The sequence below is a fragment of the Solanum verrucosum genome, unplaced genomic scaffold, assembly GCF_900185275.1.
Source record: "Solanum verrucosum unplaced genomic scaffold, falcon-dt-bn FXZP01000188.1, whole genome shotgun sequence".
NCBI lineage: Eukaryota > Viridiplantae > Streptophyta > Magnoliopsida > Solanales > Solanaceae > Solanum > Solanum verrucosum.
In genome coordinates, this window is record NW_026020409.1 from 384,291 (window position 1) to 403,457 (window position 19,167).

General features: G+C 37.0%; 1 pseudogene; it reads right to left on the reverse strand.

Moving 5' to 3' along the window:
* Window positions 1–17,728: 17,728 nt before the first annotated feature.
* Window positions 17,729–18,543, reverse strand: LOC125840591 (uncharacterized; annotated as a pseudogene).
* Between the last annotated feature and the right edge of the window lie 624 nt (window positions 18,544–19,167).

Consider the following 19,167-nt stretch of genomic DNA (forward strand, 5'->3'; position numbering starts at 1 on the left):
TTGCACGTTTGCAAAAATGGTTAAGTCTTGCTTTGATAATTGTGTCGGATGCCATATGTGGTGATATTGACTTGTAATACATGCTTGGTTATACCTAGAACTTGCCCCGTTGGTCTGATTGGCTAATGTGAGTGAATGAAAGAGATGATCTTAGGTAATTTGTGGAGAGTGTGCCAATGTTTTCATTATACCTCTTTGTGACCACCTTGTGAGAGTGTGAACCTAGCTTGGCACCATTTAAGCCTATTCTTTTCTTCGGTAGAACCTTAAGCACAAGTGACCCTTTTCTTTCCCACCTATAATCTTCGTTAGGTGTTGGTTGTTATAAATAACCAACTTAGTCCAAAATCCTAAGTTAGGGGTGCGGTGAAAAGGGAGGTAAATATAGAAGTTTGAGAAATTCTCCCTTTAAAAGATCTTGTTGGAAAAGATGGAGCCCCTCCATACAAAAAAAAAGAAAGAAAGATGAAAATGATTGAAAAAGAGAAATGTTGTGGAAATAAAGTGTGTGAAATGAGCAAAGGAAATGGGATATCCAATAAGTTGTGCTTAAAAGAATGGGGTGTGACTTTTGAGAATCAAATAGTGTTGTAAGAGAAGGTGAAAGAATGGGATGCAGGTCATGCTTTATGAAGGTAGTAGTCACTAAACATGAATGATCATACAATTAACCTCAGCCTCATTACAAACCTTAAAAGACCTTTGTGATCTTGAATGAGCTTATTATCTTGTTGATTGGAAAATACGGGCAAGCCTATGGAGAATGATCATGCATGTGTTGGTTTTTGAGAGAGTGAGAGTTGTTTCTAATTTCAAATTCTTAAAGTTGATGAGCTTTGTGTGAGCATGAAATCGTTTTTTTTGTGTGAGGGCATTCGAATGTTGTTGTTGAGCTTGAACTTGCATTTGAAGCAAGCATTGTGAACATGGATCCATTTGATGATGTTTAGTCACAATTTGAAACTTAGAGTGCACAATTGAACATTGCATGTGTAGTTTTAATCTCTTGTGTGCACGTGTGTTGAGTCTTGAGTAGCACTGTTTGTAGACATCCCTGTTGAACTGATTGATCTTGAGATTTACTTGAGGACAAGCAAAAGTTTAAGTTGGGGTTGTTGATGAGTCCTAGATTTTGACTCATTTACGGGTTTGTTTTGATAGTTTATTTTCCTCAAATTCCTAATTTATGCTCCGAACTGATGTTAAAATGTTGATTTGTAGCAAGGAAGGCAAAAGAAGCAAGGCAAGGACACTACCGGGCAAAACTGAGCTAAAAAGGTGAAGAAGGCTGAAGATAGCAGAATGCTGAGAATCGCCAAAGCCACTCGGCGAATCGCCGAGTGGCACTTCAGTTCGCCTAAAGTTCCAGACTGCCAGCCATGGGGAGAAGCCAACTTGGCGATGGATTTGGACCTTCGGCGAACCGCTGAATGGATCAGCGACATAGCTTGGATAGCCTAAAGTTACAGAACCTTGAGGATAAATAGCCAAGGAGGACAGGCGATGGAATGGAGCAATTGTCGCGTTGCCGACCTGATCGGTGACGTTTGACTTACCTCGCCTAATGGTCCTTGCAGCTGAAATTTGAGAAACTATAGATTGAAATTTAAAAGAGTTCAAAGGAGTCCTGATTTTTATTATTGAAGTCCAGTTTTAGTTTTCTTCCATTTTTGGAGAGTTTTCTTAGTATTTTCCATTGGACAACAACTTTGAAGGGTTTTCCAAGTAGATTCGAAGTTGGTCTTTGATCTTTAGCACATTGGTTCATTTTAGAGACTAGGAATGCAATACCCAGATCATGGAGAATGTTTTTGGTATTAATTTCTATCTTTTTATGATGCTTGGATATATAAAACCCTAATTCTTAGGGAGTGATCATGTGATTATTTGCCTAATTAGCTTCTGGGTATTGTTTTTTAATGATTTAAATGTTGTTTTAATGTGGGTTTGATTGATAGCTGAGTAGTAATTTATGAATTGTAGTTGCAAATACAATTTTAGCTTAGTGTTTTGGGCTTGCTCGAGAGAGAGGTTCTAAAACCAAGGTTACTGATTGATGATTGTAGTGTGTGGGTTGTTATGGGTTCAGCTTGAGAGAGTGAATCTTAACTCATTCCTACCTATCTAGCTCGAGAGAGTAGATAAATTAAGGTTTTGGGCTGTGTTGTAGTGTCAAGCTTGTCGAGGTTCAAGAAAACTCACCTGAACCGTAATAGTTATTAGAGAGAAAACTATTGCACCTATAGTCTAGCGTATGCACAGTGATTCAACAATTTATTAATAAACGTCAATTACCTATATAGTGAAATTAGCCTATATTTGATCACATCCCGACAATTCTGTCCTACTTGTCTAATCCCCTATTTTAGTGATTATTGTAGTTGTTAATTGACACCTTAAAACTCCCCATCTGACATTTGTTGTCAAACCTTCGACTTATTTTGTTTGATTTCGACAATGTCTATTTCTATAACCGATTAGAATAGCATCTCTACTTCCTAATTGCATTCGCTACGGTACCGCTCCCTATGGGTTCAACCCCAACCTTTCGTTGGATTATATACTAGATCACGATCGCCTACACCTAGTATTGGATTAGGTGTAGTTGAGCGTTTATAAACTGCCCTCCTCAGTCCTAAGATAGTGACTCAATTTGTTGAGTTGTATGGAGAGCAACCTGATTACAACAGCCTAAAGGTGTTTGGGTGCATATGTTTTCCATATATCAAGGGTAGCAACAAGTTTAGTCCAAAGACATACCCTTGTATGTTCATAGGGTAAAACAGCTTACACAAAGGATATAGATGTTATCGTCCCTCTACAAGGAGGGTGTACGTGTCCAGACATATTTTGTTTGAGGAGAACACATTACCTATGTGTCTCCAAGTAAATCTTCGACTAACGTTGATGTCTCACCTCACCTTTCTAATTTTGTTGAATCTCTCTCTAAACTTCAGACACATAATAATCATTATTGAGGGGGAAGTACAGGCAGATAGTATGCAAGTTACTGGTGAAAATGCTACTACAATAACCCATATACTCTTTGATGATAAAAGTGCTATTGACCCCTCAGGTGCAAGATCAGATGATCATCCTAAGGAACATGTTGAAAGTGATGATCCTAAGGAACATGTTAAAAGTGACGATCTAGACAATGGTAACGAAACTCAAATTGAGCAGATTTCAGATGTGCAGGTAGGAGTGAGGAACATGTTGCACGTGCAGGTAGAGTTAATGGTGGTTTATCCTATCTCACTTTCTCTATGTTTATTCCACATGGAATACATTTAGAAGTTGACTTCTTCAAGTGGAATCTACCAGAGCATCATCAACATGAATATACTACACTACAATCAACTGCTTCAACTGATGTACTTCCTACACCACCAGGGCATCATATGATCACTAGAGACAAGGAAAAGGAACAAAACCTATCACTTGTTACTCGCAGCAGCAAAGAGATCTTAAGGGAACCAAATACTACTAAGGAATTACTAAGGTCACCCTATTGGCTTGCAGCAATGCAAGAGGAAATCAATGATTTAGATACTAGCAAGACATGGATATTGGTGCCCAAATCTCCTGGTATAAACTTGGTTGGTTCAAAATGGGTGTTTCAAGACAAAATTGAAAGCTGATAGAACAGTAGATAGATACAAGGCCAGACTTGTTGCCAAGGGATTCTCTCAGCTTGAAGGGATAGATTTTGAAGAAACATTTAGCCATGTGGTTAATGCCACAACTATTAGGGTACTATCCATTACAATAATCTCAAAGTGGAAGTAGGCAACTAGATGTCAAAAATGTCTTTCTCCATGGTTTCCTACAAGAGGAGGTGTACATGATTCAACCTTCTGGATTCATTGATCACATGTATCCTAAGCATGTGTGTCTACTGAAAACGACATTGTATGGTCTTAAATAAGCACCAAGAGCCTTGTTTGATAGGTTTAGCATACATTTCCTACACCTTGTTTTATCTGTATTATTGTAGATCCCTCATTATTTACTTTACAAACTCACCAAGGCATCAAATTTCTCTTTTTATATGTAGATGATATTATTTTCACAGGAAGTCACCATCACATTTCTCAGAGTTGGTTCTACAACTTGGGAAAGAGTTTGTTATGAAATATCTTGGCCCTTTACATTTCTTTATAGGAGTAGAGGTTAAGTATTTTGAAGGAATAATTCACATAAGTTAGAGTAAGTATGTTGTCGAGCAGCTGGACAAGACATAGATGACTTTGGAAAAGGGTATAGCCACTCCTTTGGCTCAAAAGCATGGCTTACACGAAGATGTGGGGAGTCTTGTAGATGCACCCTTATACAAAATGATAGTAGGGAGTCTTTAATACTTGACACTCACAAGACCTGATATCACTCATTCTTTGAATTTAACAAGCCAGTTTATGCAAAGTCCAAACGTTGAACATCTTTAAGGAGTAAAAAGAATTCTCACATACATCAAAGGTACTCTATACTTTTGTAACACCCCAGATTCGAAAGAGGGAAGCATAGAAAAATTGCAGAAGTTACAGGTGCCATCCACGCAGGCCAGCCATGGCTCGTGGGTTGAACCAAGAACCATAGGTAGGACCATGGAAAGGCCACTAATAAGTCTGCCTAGGCCATGAACCATGACTGGACCTACGAGCCATCGATGGGTCCACACCTCATGGTCTAGGGCCATAGGGCCAGGCAAAGCCTCTGACCACCAACCACGAGTATGCAGGACGGACCATTAGTCAGCCCAAGGTCCATTAGTGGTGGGTCAAGGGTCACTGCTGGCAGTTGAGTTTCAGGGTTAGTTGGGTCTTTTCCTAATTAATTAATTCCAATACTACTTCGTTTTACCATTCACTAAAACCCCTATATAAGCTTTTTCAACCCATAAATTAACCCATTTACTTCATTCTTCCAAATTAACAAACGAACAACTCTCCAAAATATTTCTCTCTCTAGAAACTTGAAGAAGAAGAAGATTCAACCTAGAATTTCAAATAAAGGTCTCAATTCCTCCATTGAAGGCTAGTTTTTGGATTCAAGCTATGATAGTTTTCATCCATGGATTCCTTTCATGCATGGAGTTCCCGAATTCCTCTATTTCTAAAGGTAGAATTCCCCTATTGAGTTAGGGTTTTCTTCAATTATCATGGGTTCTCTTCAATGTAGATTTAAATGATTGAGTTATGATCTATTTTGAATGAATTGATGAAATACTATGATTTTATGATGAATTCCCCATGAACCCATGTAATCCCCATGTTTTCAAGTGATGAATCATATGATGTGGGATTTTGATCTTCAATAAAGAGTTTTTTGAAATTAAGCAAGTATTGAAAGCTTTACATGATTTTATGATGAAATCCATATCTAACCCATGTTTTCTAAGCATTGATGATTGAAAGTGGATTTTGAGCCTCAAGAGATAAATTATGAACTTATGCATTTTCTTATGAAATCCATACAAATGTTTTAAGGGTGCTTTGAGAGTAAAGTACCAATGATGATGTTGTGTTGTGAAAAGATATTCTCATAAACATATACTAGCATGATGGGAAAGGTTTTCTCACATAGAAAGTATTATTAGGTTAAGGCTTTCTCAACTAATTGAACCAAAGAGTAGGAGCTATCTTAATGAACTAGCTTGGATTGGTTGTACAAGGGTACCATTCCATGTTTAATGAAGTCAAGTAAGAAATGACTATTATGTGGGATTTATGCTTAGCACCGAATGGATGTTGATGATGAGATGGAAGCTCTCCCGTTAGTAGAGGCTAGATTTCTAGAAGCAATCTGATGAGATGGAAGCTCCCTCGTTAGTAGAGGTCGGGTTTCTAGTAGCAATCTCCTTATCCCTTTACTATGTGCCCCTATAGCTTGAATTGTTAGTGAATCCACTTAAGCTAGAGTTCATGGTTCTACCATGGCATGTATGAAAACCCTTTTCGGTGTGGGAGACACCGGGGGATCATGTTGTAGCTCACATAGTCTCTACGTTTATTAAATCTAATTCCCCACAAGTAATAATGAACTAAGGTTACTATAAGAAGTATCGCATATGAGTTCAAAGGTTTTAAAAGATGAAGTTAGCTTGCATTGACCATGATTTTATGACTTATGTTTCTAACTCTTTTATATCATGTTTTAGCTTGGTCAATTACATGTCATGGAATGAAATGTCCCCTTTAGCATGATTTAAATGTTTTATGCATGGCTATCATACTTGGTACATTATTTTGTATTAATGCATACCCTTGCCTACATTTTCCTAAATGTAGGGTCGGGAAGTCAAGGTACTCAACTTTGTGGCTAGAGGTTTACTTGATATACTTCTGAGCTTTGGTGAGTCTCATGATTCCAGGACAAAGTTCTATTGTTTCATTTTTTTTCATGTATTTTCTCTTTTGGACATGATGTATGGGCTAGGCCCAATTTCATTCTATTGTATTAGATGGCTATGATGAGACAAGTGTTTTAGACTTTCTCTTTGCTTTATAAAATGTTTTGGACTTGGACTATTGTTTTACTCTTATTGTTCTATTTCTTATGTTATGAGAGCTAAGTGACTTGTATGGAGTCCTTCGAGGTTCTATATGCTATGTTACATCTAGGGGGTACCCTTGGGTCGTGAAATACTTGGTAATCAGAGCACAAGGTTTAGAATCGTTCTATGATGTCTCATAAGACACGTCTAGTAGAGTCTTGTTCATGAGTGTGAAGCGCACCACATTTATGAATGAGAGACTACAAGATGATTAAAAAACTTTACTCTTTTCTTTACTCTTAAGTTGTGCGATGAAGTTTAACTCTATAAGGTATCTCTCCTAATCCTTATCCTATTTTCTTTAGGATATGGCCTCACGAAGAGCTTATACTAGAAGAAATGTGAGGGAAGATCTGGAACAAGAAGCTCCTCCCCAAGATCCTCAAGTTTCGATCGATCCTTTGGCCGAACAAGTTTCTAATGCAGAGTTTAGGTCTGCTTTTCAAGTGTTGGCTCAAGCTATGACGGCCCAAGCCAATAGGGAGGTAGTGGTTCCCATGAACCCAAATGTGGATACGACGGTCTAGAGTGAGGGATTTCACAAGGATGAATCCTCCGGAGTTTCATGGTTCTAAAGTTGAGAAAGATCCTCAAGAGTTTATCGATGAGGTCTATAAAGTGTTGATGATCATGGAAGTTATGCTGGTGGAAAAGGCAGAGTTGGCCACTTATCAACTAAATGGTGTGACTCAAATAAGGTATAACCAATGGAAAGAAGGGAGACAAGAAGATGCGGGTCCTCTTGATTGGGGGAAGTTTAAGGCCACTTTTCTTGATAGGTTCTTTCCTCTTGAGATGAGGGAAGCCAAGGTGCTTGAGTTCATTAACCTTCGACAAGGAAGTATGACTATGAGGGAATATGCTATAAAGTTCACTCAATTGTCTAAGTATGCTTCATCAATGGTTGCCGATTCTAGGGCTAAGATGAGTAAGTTTGTTTTGGGTCTGTCCGAAATCATGGTTAAAGAGTGTCGAGCCGCTATGCTCATTAATTACATGGACATCGCTCATCTCATGGTTCATGAACAACAAATTGAGTAAGAGAAACTCAAGGAAAAGTCTAGGGAGGCAAAAAGGGCTAAGACCGGTGATGGTAATTTCACTAATGTAAAATCTGATGGACAAGGTCGTCATAGATTTTGACAAAGGTTTTTCGATCAAGGTTCCTCCAATGCTCTTCCTAAGTTCAACCAAGATATGGTGTCTAACCCTAAGCCTCAATGATGTAATGGTAGTGAATCTTCATTCCCTAGGTCTAAATGTACTAAGTGTGGAAAGAAGCACGTGGGTAAGTGCCTAGCCGGCATGGATGGTTGCTTTGGTTGTGGTATGAGTGGTCACAAAATTAGGGATTGCCCAATGCTTACGTCTTAAGGAAGAGAGGGCAAGAAAGCTACTACTAGTGGTGCGAGTTCCAATGCTCCTAAGCAAAATCGATTCTACGCACTTTAGACTCGTGGTGAACAAGAGAGTTCTCTCGATGTGGTTACCGGTATGTTAAATGTTTTCCAACGTGATGTATATGTTTTACTTGATGCCGGTGCTACCTTGTCTTTTGTGACGCCATATGTGGCTATGAGGTTTGATGTTCTTCCAGATGTGTTGCTAGAACCTTTTTCTATCTCCACTCTTGTTGGTGATTCTATTGTGGCTAAGAGGGTCTCTAGAAAGTGTCCCGTTTCCTTGTCCCATAGAGTTACTCTTGTTGACTTGGTAGAGCTTGATATGTTAGATTTTGATGTTATCTTGGGTGTGGCTTGGCTACACCCATGTTATGCTTCTATCGATTATAGAACCCATGTAGTCAAGTTTCAGTTCCCAAATGAGCCTATCCTAGAATGGAAGGGGGGAAATTCTAATCCTAAGGGTCAGTTTGTTTCTTATATTCAAGCTAGAAAGATGATTTCTAATGGTTGATTTTACCATCTAGTAAGGGTGAGGGATGTAGATGTTGAAACCCCTTCTCTCTAGTCGGTCCCTGTTGTTAATGAGTTTCAGGAAGTGTTTCCACATGACTTACCCAGTATTCCTCCCAAACGGGAAATAGACTTTGATATTGACCTTCTCCCAGATATGCAACCTATATATATATTCCTCCTTATCGTATGGCTCCGACAAAACTTAAGGAGTTGAAAGAACAGTTGAAAAATTTGTTAGATAAGGGTTTCATCCAACCAAGTATCTTTCCATGGGGTGCTCCAGTTTTGTTTGTGAGAAAGAACGATGGTTCTCTCTGTATGTGTATTCACTATCGACAGTTGAACAAGGTGACCATTAAGAATAAGAATCCTCTTCCAAGAATAGATGATTTGTTTGACCAACATCAAGGGGAAAGTTATTTCTCTAAAATTAATCTCTAATCGGGTTATCACCTACTGAGGGTGAAACATGATGACATTCCGAAGATGGCTTTTCAAACTCGGTGTGGTCATTATGAGTTTTTGGTAATGTCATTTGGGTTGACTAATGCTCCGGTGGCGTTTATGGATTTGATGAATAAAGTGTTTAGACAAAACCTAGACATGTTTGTTATTGTGTTCATTGATGACATTTTGATCTACTCAAGGAGTGAGGATGAGCACATTGATCATTTGAGAATCGTGTTGCAAATTCTTAAGGACCAACAACTTTTCGCAAAGTTTAGCAAATGTGAATTTTGGTAAAGGTCTGTAGCTTTCCTTAGTCATATTGTTTCAAGTAATGGTATTGAGGTAGATCCTAAGAAGACAGATGATGTCAAGAGTTGTCCTATACCTCTAACTCCTTCGAATATTAGAAGTTTCTTGGGTTTAGCCGGGTACTATAAAGGTTTGTTGAGGGATTCTCTTCAATTGTCTCTCCTTTGACGGCTTTGAATAAGAGGAAGGCTAAGTTCATATGGTCCGAAGCATGTGAAAAGAGTTTCCCAGAGTTGAAGGATAGACTTACTTCCGCTCCGGTGTTGACCTTACCGCAAGGGACGGATGGTTTTGTGGTTTATTGTCATGCCTCGAGAATTGGGCTAGGGTGTGTTCTTATGCAAAAAAAGAAAGATTATTGCCTATGCATCAAGGCAACTTAAGATACATGAAAAGAATTATCCTACTCACGACCTTGAGCTAGCGGATGTCATTTTTGCATTAATGATTTGGAGACACTATTTGTAAGGAGTGCATGTAGATGATTTTACCGACCACAAGAGTTTGCAATATGTATTTAATCAAAAAGATTTGAATTTTCTCCAAAGAAAGTGGCTTGAGTTATTGAAGGATTATGATATGAGTGTCCTTTAGTCGGTAATCTATGGTAGTGTGGTTCATATAGAAGAAGAAAAGAAAGAGTTGATCTGAGATTGTTCATAGATTGGCTCGACTAGGTGTTCAATTGGTGGACTCCACTAAAGGTGGTGTAATGGTTCACAACGGTTCCGAATCTTCTTTTGTGGCAGATGCAAAAGCTAAGCAAGGTCTCAATACAATTTTGGTAGAATTTAAAGAGGCGGTGCTTAAGAAATCTGTTGAGTCTTTCTCCCAACCAGGAGATGGTGTGCTTAGATACCAAGGTCATTTATGTGTTCCAAATGTGGATGCCTTGAGGGAATAGATCTTATTAGAAGCTCATAGTTCGTGGTATTCCTTTCACCCGGGATCCACCAAGATGTACTGTGATTTACGAGAGGTCTATTGGTGGAATAGGATGAAGAAGGATATTGCGGGATTTGTGGCTAAGTGTCCAAGTTGACAACAAGTGAAAGTTGAGCATCAGAAATTGGGAGGTTTGTCCCAAGACATTAGCATTTCTACTTGGAAATGGGAAGACTTGAATATAGACTTTATAGTTGGTTTGCCTCGCACCCGGTGACAACATGATTCAATTTGGATGATAGTGGATTGGATGACAAAATCGGCTAATTTCCTTCCCGTCAAGGTTTCCTATTCGACGGAGGAGTATGCCAACATATACTTGAGAGAAATGGTAAGGTGGAATGGAGTGTCTTTGTCCATTATTTCCGATCGTGGTACCCAGTTCACTTTTCAGTTTTGGAAGTCACTCCAAAAGGGTCTTGGCATTAAGGTTAAACTTAGCACGACTTTTCATACCCAAACTAATGGGCAAGAGGAGCGTACTATCCAAACATTGGAAGATATGGTAAGGGCTTGTGTGATCAATTTTAAGGTCAATTGGGATGACCATTTGCCATTAATAGAGTTTGCTTGCAATAACAATTATCACTCGAGTATTGGTATGGTTCCATTTGAGGCCTTATATGGTAGAAGGTGTAGATCTCCTATAGGTTGGTTTTAGGTGGGTGAAGTTTCCCTAATAGGTACCGATTTGGTACAAGAGGCCATAGAGAAAGTTTGGCTTATAAGGGAAAAGTTGAAAATGGCTCAAAGTCGACAAAAGTCTTATGTCAATGTGAGAAGAAGGGATCTAGAGTTTGATGTTAACAATTGTGTTTACTTCAAAATCTCACCCATGAAAGGTGTAATGAGGTTTGGTAAGAAGGGGAAGCTCAGTCCTCGGTATGTAGGCCCATATCAGATTTTGAGGCGTGTTGGTAAGGTTGCTTATGAGTTAGACTTGCTGAATAAGTTGGCAACAGTGCATCATGCTTTCCATGTCTCTATGCTTAAGAAGTGTGTTGGTGATCCGACATCCATAGTTCCCCTAGAAGGGTTGGGAGTTGATGAGAGTCTTTCTTATGAGGAAGTTCCGGTTGTGATTTTGGACCGGCAAGTCAAGAAGTTGAGAAACAAAGAAATAGCTTCTGTGAAAGTATTGTGGAGGAATCAGTTAGTTGAGGGTGCTACTTGGGAGTCCGAGGACGTTATGATGTCCCGCTATTCTCATCTTTTTACTTCTAATCCTACTCTAGCTTGAGGTAACGAGTTCCTCTTGGTCTGTCCTTGTTTTGGGATACATGTGTTTTATGTGTTTCCATGATTTCCTTATGTTATGCATGTTCATGAGAACTTGTGTTTTGAAAGAAAGTGAGTTTATATGATTAATTTTCCTCATGTTGTTGTGCATTCATTATGAGTTGCCAATACACTTGATGAGATGAATTAATGAACATGCTTTAGCTATGCTTTTTGAGATTGAATTGCATATGAGCTCCAGGAAATTGTGTTGAGCATGCTTTTATCTTGGAGAAGGTAGTTCCTCCATGAACATGAGTAGTTTTGAAAATTCATGCATATTGGGTTGCTAGATGTAGTTCCTACTTCCTTAAGATGAATTTGAGTATGATTAGCTTGGAGTTGATGTTTTCTCCTTGTTTATGTGAATTACATGCATAATGGGTTGATATAGTTAGTTTCACCCCTCTTATGACGTTTTGAGAACGTCCTACTTGGAGTCGATAGTTCATCCTTGGTTGTATTCATTGCATTGTAGGTTGGGTTGTTAGTTCCTCTCCTACTATTTTAAAACCAGTTTGAATCTCATTTGAGGACGAATGGTCCCATGGGGGAGATATTGAAACACCCCAGATTCGAAAGAGGGAAGCCTAGCAAAATTGCAGAACTTACAGGTGACATCCACACAGGCCACCCAAGGCTCGTGGGTTGAACCACGGACCATAGATGGGTCTATGGAAAGGCCACCAATAAGTCTGCCTAGGCCATGAACCACGGCTGGACCCATGAGCCGTCGATGGGTCAACGTCTTGTGGTCCAGGGGCTGTAGGTCTAAGAAAAAGTCTCTGACCACCAACCAAGAATGTGCAGAACGGACCATTGGTCAGTCCACAGTCCGTCTGTGGTGGGTCTTGGGTTACTGCTGGCAGTTGAGTTTCAGGGGTAGTTGGGTCTTTTCCTAATTAATGAATTCCTATAATACGTCATTTTACCGTTCACTAAAACCCCTATATAAGCTTTTTCAACCTCCAAATTAACCCATTTACTTCATTCTTCCAAATTCACAAAAGAAGAACTCTCCAAAATATTTCTCTCTCTAGGAACTTGAAGAAGATATAACCTAGGGTTTCAAGTCAAGGTCTTAATTCCTCCATTGAAGTCTAGCTTTTGGATTCAAGGTATGATAATTTTCATACATGGATCCCTTTCATCCATGGAGTTTCCAAATTCCTCTATTTCTAAAGGTAGAATTCCCCAATTGAGTTAGGGTTTTCTTCAATTTTCATGGGTTCTCTTTGGTGTTGATTTAAATGATTGAGTTGTGATCTCTTATGCATGAATTGATGAAATACTATTGTTTTATGATGAATTCCCCATAACTCATGTAATCCCCATGTTTTCAAGTTACGAATCATATGATGTGGGATTTGGATCTTCAAGGAAGATTTTATGAAATTAAGCATGTATTGGAAGCTTGACATGATTTTATGATGAAATCCATATCTAACCCATATTTTCTAAGCATTGATGATTGAAAGTGTGTTTTGAGCCTCAAGAGGTAAATTATGAACTTATACATTTTCTTATGAAATCCATGCAAATGTTTTAAGAGTGCTTTGAGAGTAAAGTACCAATGATGATGTTGTGTTGTGAAAGGATATTCTCATAAACACGTACTAGCATGATGTGAAAGGTTTTCTCATGTAGAGAGTATTCTTAGGTTGAAAGGCTTTCTCACCTAATTGAATCAAAGAGTAAGAGCTATCCTAGTGAAATAACTTGGATTGGTTGTCCAAGGGCACATTTCCATGTTTAATGAAGTCAAGTATGAAATGAATGTTCCGTGGGATTTATGCTTAGCACCGAGTGGATGTTGATGATGAGATAGAAGCTCCCCCGTTAGTAGAGGTCGGGTTTCTAGAAGCAATCCCATGAGATGGAAGTTTCCCCATTAGTAGAGGCCGGGTTTATAGTAGCAATCTCCTTATCCCTTAACTATGTGCCCTCATAGGTTGAATAGCTAGTGGATCCACTTAAGCTAGAAGTTCATGTTTCTACCTTGGCAAGTAGGACAACCCTTTTCGGTGTGGGAGACACCGGGGATCATGTTATAGCTCACATGGTCTCTATGTCGGTTAAGGCTAATTCCCCACAAGTAATAATGAAGTTACTTCAAGAAGTATCGCATATGAGTTTAAAGGTTTTAAAGATGAAGTTATCTTGCATTGACCATGATTTTAAGACTTATGTTTCTAACTCTTTTATATCATGTTTAAGCTTGGTCAATTGCATGTCATGAAATGAAATGTCCCTTTTAGCATGATTTTAATGTTTTATGCATGGCTATCATACTTTGTACATTGTTTTGTAATAACGTATACCCTTGCCTACATTTCCCCAAATGTAGGGTCTGGTAGTCAGGGTACTCAATTTCTTGGCTAGAGGTTGACTTGATATACTTCCGAGCATTGGTGAGTCATCATGCTTCTAGGATGGAGTTTTATTGTTTCACTTTATTTTATGTATTTTCTCTTTTGGACGTGATGTTTGGGCTAGGCCCAATTTCATTCTCTTGTATTAGATGGCTATGATGATACAGGTGTTTTAGACTTCCGTTTTGCTTTATAAAATATGTTGGACTTGGACTATTGTTTTACTCTTATTGTTCTATTTCTTATGTTATGAGAGCTAAGTGACTTGTATGGAGTCCTTCAAGGTTCTATACGTCATGTTATATCTAGGGGGTACCCTTGGGTCGTGACAACTTTGGACTCAGAATTATTTCACAATCACCATGTAGGTTGTATGGATATTCAAATATTGATTGGGGAGGTTGTACCACTACTAAGAGATCAAACTACAAGCTATAACATCTACCTAGGTGCAAATCGTATTTCTTAGACTTCCAACAATCATACTACAGTAACCCGATCGAATCTTGAAGGTGAGTATAGAGGACTAGCCTCCACTGCAGCAGAGATGACATGGATCATGTATCTACTTCATGATCTTGGGGTGTTCCTTTTATATATTCCTACATTGTATTGTGAAAACTTAAGTGCCTTGTACATGACAGTTAATCCAATTATGCATGCTAGAACCAAACATGTTGAAATGGACTATCATTTTGTTCGTGAGAAGGTTGCCAGAGGACAACTTCTTACTCAATTTATGATGTTTAAGGATTAGCTACCTGGCATTCATACCAAAGCATTGACAAACGAAGTATTTGCTGGATTTCACAGCAAGCTAGAAGTTACAGTTCCTCCACTCACTAGCTTGAGGGGAAGTGTTGAAGATGAAGAAAGATGATGATTGGAACATGTCAAAGAAACTGGTCCAAGGAAACTGACTGACGCGTTTACTGTTGTAGAGTTGGAGTCACACTAGAACTAGACTACTAAATCTTAACTTCTGTACGACTAAGTTGATGTATCGTGTATGGGTCTAAAGTCGACTAGGATAAGGTGTTTTAGTTATTGTAGTCATGATATTCATGTATATATATATATATATATATATATATATATATATATATATATATATTGTGGTAGGACTCCTAGTGTAGGTAGCATATGACTCTTCTCCTATATAAGGAGCACGTACTTAACAATTTTCATTATCAATACAATCCTTGATTTCTCTATACTTTACATGATAATTCTACAATAAATATAGATGATTAACTTCTCAACTTTCTTTCAAATTATTTTGTCCCCTTTCAATAACTTCCCTTCATTTTTTTAAAAGTGTCAAAGCCGTCGAATTAATAGGTTAATAATATGAAAATTAGATCTTTATAAAATCTCCATATATATCATCAAAAACAAGTTTCCCTCTCATATGCAATATATATATATATATATATATATATATATATATATATGGTGTGTGTGTGTGTGTGACACCTACAAAAATGAAGATGTTCGGTACCCTTTGACTACACCATTCACAAAGGCTGAAGCTATCAAGATCATCATTGCAAAATAAAAATAGAGGAGAGAGAAGAAGAAAGTTACTCCTCTCAACATGTACTAATCTATGCAACGATTACCACCAACATGTCAATAAATAGGAAGTAAACCTGCAAAATTAATTAACTTAAAATCAATAAATTATGAAAATTATAAACAACAAACAAAGAGAAAAAAACACAACATTTTCAATTGAAATTAATAAATCATAGAGAAATAGATAGCAAAATTAATAATTCTTATCAACTACAATTTGAGATATAACCAACAACATAGAAAACAAAAGAGGTGAAGAAAGATCCCAAGCTTGTAGTTCCTCTTTGTCTGAACATTTGGATCCATAATATATTACAACGGGTTAAATGAAGTTTCTATAATTAAGAGGTTTAACGAGTTTAAATGATATATAAGTTACAATATTGAGTGTAACTTAAATGAGCTAATTATGGTGCAAATATTGTGTGGGTATAAAAACTACAATAAATAATTTGTTGTGCTTATATGAAATTATGGTTCTGTTTTTATTACAAAATGAATAGGAAGAAGTATTGTGATTAAGAAGAATTAAATATAAACAATTATAAAATTTTAAACATGTCAGTCATCTACTTTTGGAAAGTCCAAATCCAATTGTTGATCATTATTAATTTAATTACTGAATTATTACATTATATAAAGAAATAAACCAACAAATGCTCAAAAAAGAGAAAAAAGATAATTAGGAATACTGCACATAAAGATGTGTCACGTCTTTGGCTGGGCATTCAGTTGGTTCGGTTTACAAATTTTTCGATTCGATTTTTCGGTTTGGTAAAAATGTAAACCAAAACCAAACTAAAATAAATTTGGTTCAATTCGGTTTTCACAATTTTCGTTCGGTTTCTTGGTTTAAATATTATCATATTGGGAACTTTTCTTTTCATCATTATCGCTGGACTTTTAAAATTGGATCAATTTTCTTTTTTAAAAAATAGCTTTCCAAACTAAACTAATGAACAAGTCTACAATATCATAGATATGTGAAGCAAAAACAAGTGATTTGGTACATTGAAATCCATCCAAAACCATCAAACACTTTTATCCAAAACCAACAAACATTTCAGAGTTCTTTGATTGTCCACATTGGATACGGAGTTGTGGAAGACACCATAGTTGGCATCGGATCGACGTGGTCTTGTAGCGTTGGTGATGGTGGACTCTACTTTGAGCCTATCGGCAATGCCACAATGGTGGTTGGGTTATGTGAATTTTGAGATTGGAAATTTTTTATTCACTAATTGTGGTTAAGTTTAGGGAATTAACATTTGGGTTGGGCTGAAATTTTTATTTGGGTCAGTTTTTCTGGGCTGTAAATGTTGTGATAAATATCTAAATATTTGAGTTGCAACAAAATTTAGTTTTTCGGTTAACCGAATTTAATTATTTCAAAATTGAAAAACTGAAATTTTAAAATATAAAGCCAAAATTTAAAAAGATTCAATTCGATTGTTTTTTTCGGGTTCAACCAAAATATGCCCATCTCTAGTCACATAAACTTCTATATATATATATATATATATATATATATATATGTATACTAGAAAGGGCTCCACATCATGTATTGAGGTAAACACTCAGAAATGTGCCAATTACAATCACCAAAAGATGCAGTTGACATAAACTAAGAGCACTCACGCTTGATTTTCGACAATGATGTAAGAGAATGTCGAACGCCCTCCTTTGAAAACCAAAACACAAGATTACAGGTTGAAGTGAATTAAATACTTAAGTTTAATCTAATATTACTAACACATTGGAAACCACTCAACAATATACTTTTTTTCCGGTAAACGAGTTTTTGACAAAAAACATCTTTTAACTATAGCCAAAACTTAATAAACATCCTTCAACTATCAAATGAACAAAAATCATCCTTAATATATTTTAACCTTAGCAAGTTCCATCCTTATATGTTAAGAAAACTAACAGACCCCTCTCCATGGTATCTTAGTTTAATTTGCTTGTGTCTTTTGGTTAACAAAGATATATTTACTTTTCTTCTAGAATATATACATATAAAATAATGCATATGTTTAAAGAGAAACAAAAATTGATTACGAAATGAGAATATCATACTAGTAGTTAAATTAATTTTTTCCACAACAACAATAACTAATATGATAAGCACACATGAGCAATATCCTACGCTTAGCGAAGGGATGAAGGGACATAGATTGCATTATTCATAAATACACAACACTAGCAACAGACCCAAATTTAAAAAAATGATAAACACATATCTATGTCCCATACATAGAGAAGGGACACATAGACATTATTCATTTTACGACATACAACACAAAACTAGTGTCGAACCCTAATTAAAGCAAATCATTAGCTCTGACGCAGTTAGGGTGGACCTCCTCAACCACAACATTACAGGTTGCGCACCGGACTATGTTGTCAGGGTTAGGTAGGCGATGAACATTCCTTCATGACATATCCCCCATGAGTAGGTTGAGGTAACATCGTGTGTGCAAGGTGTGACGACACGGATGTGTAATGACGAACCACTCTCGAGGCAAGTGGGGGTAGTTGCAACAACTAGAACGGTAATTTGGAAGTGCAACATACAGCTCCAAGGGGATGTTATACGAGGTCAATGGGAGATGTTGGGTAGAGGGAATCAAATGAGGATGAGGTGGAGACACGGCAGTAAGGTGAATGTAATAGTTTACTACGAGCGGCATTGCGCATAGTGAACAGATGGGATTGACATGGCGAAGATTACTGAGTCGCTCTTGAAAGAGGTTTGAAGCTTCTTGATCACTCATGTTGTTTGATATCACAACAGTGTCGATCAAATGTTGACGAGCATCATAGTATTGTTGCTCCACGTGAATTATCCAGTTCAAAAAGCACATGCACGTGGGCAGGGTGTCCATGACAACCTTGGACGAAGGTAATGGCTCTTTTGGTGCCATTTTCTGAATAGTCTGTTAAGTTGAAAATACTGTAGTTAAATCATGCACATCCTTTCGAGAACAAGTTGAAGGAAGGGGAACCTAATTATAAGATCATTATTAGCAGCCATTTGATATTTATTTTGAAATATTGCAAACACAATTGAAAAGTAATAATTTTTTGTAGTATTCTAAGGCGGTGTACAAATGTTCAATTGAACTTGTGAGCCCATTTTATACTTAAACTTACCATTCCTAAGATGTCACATAGCAGAATGGGCTAAGAAACCACACAATTTAGACTTAATTATCAAAAACACATTTAAACTATTTTTTTTTAATTTCGTACATAAACTATTGAGAGTACAAATCTATACCTAAATTGTTACTTATTTGTTTAAGATTTCGTAATTAATTGTAATCTTTTTTTTCTTATAAATTTTAGCTAGTATAATTGTGTATCTGTCTATAATATATACACTAGTATCTACGTTAATTATACAAACTATTATGACTAGGTGAGTGAGTTCTTAGTTTTAATTCATTTAGCTAAAACTTGTGATTCTTCTTTTTGGTATGAAATTAACAAGTTATCCCGTTAACATTTAAACAATTTTTTTCCACTTTTAACGAAATTTCTGTGATCCAAAAATCAAAGTTATAATGTAAAAAGTCTAATATGATTTTCCATAAATATGGGAAGTTAACAACCCCTTTGCTTCAAAATATTTCAATCAACATCACATGCATGTAAATTTGCTTTCCCCTTTGTGACTACAAAGTTTTAACAGTTCACTCATGTGATTCCAAAAGTTATCTTCATCCAAACAACTTGACTCTTTCTAATTTATAATTTA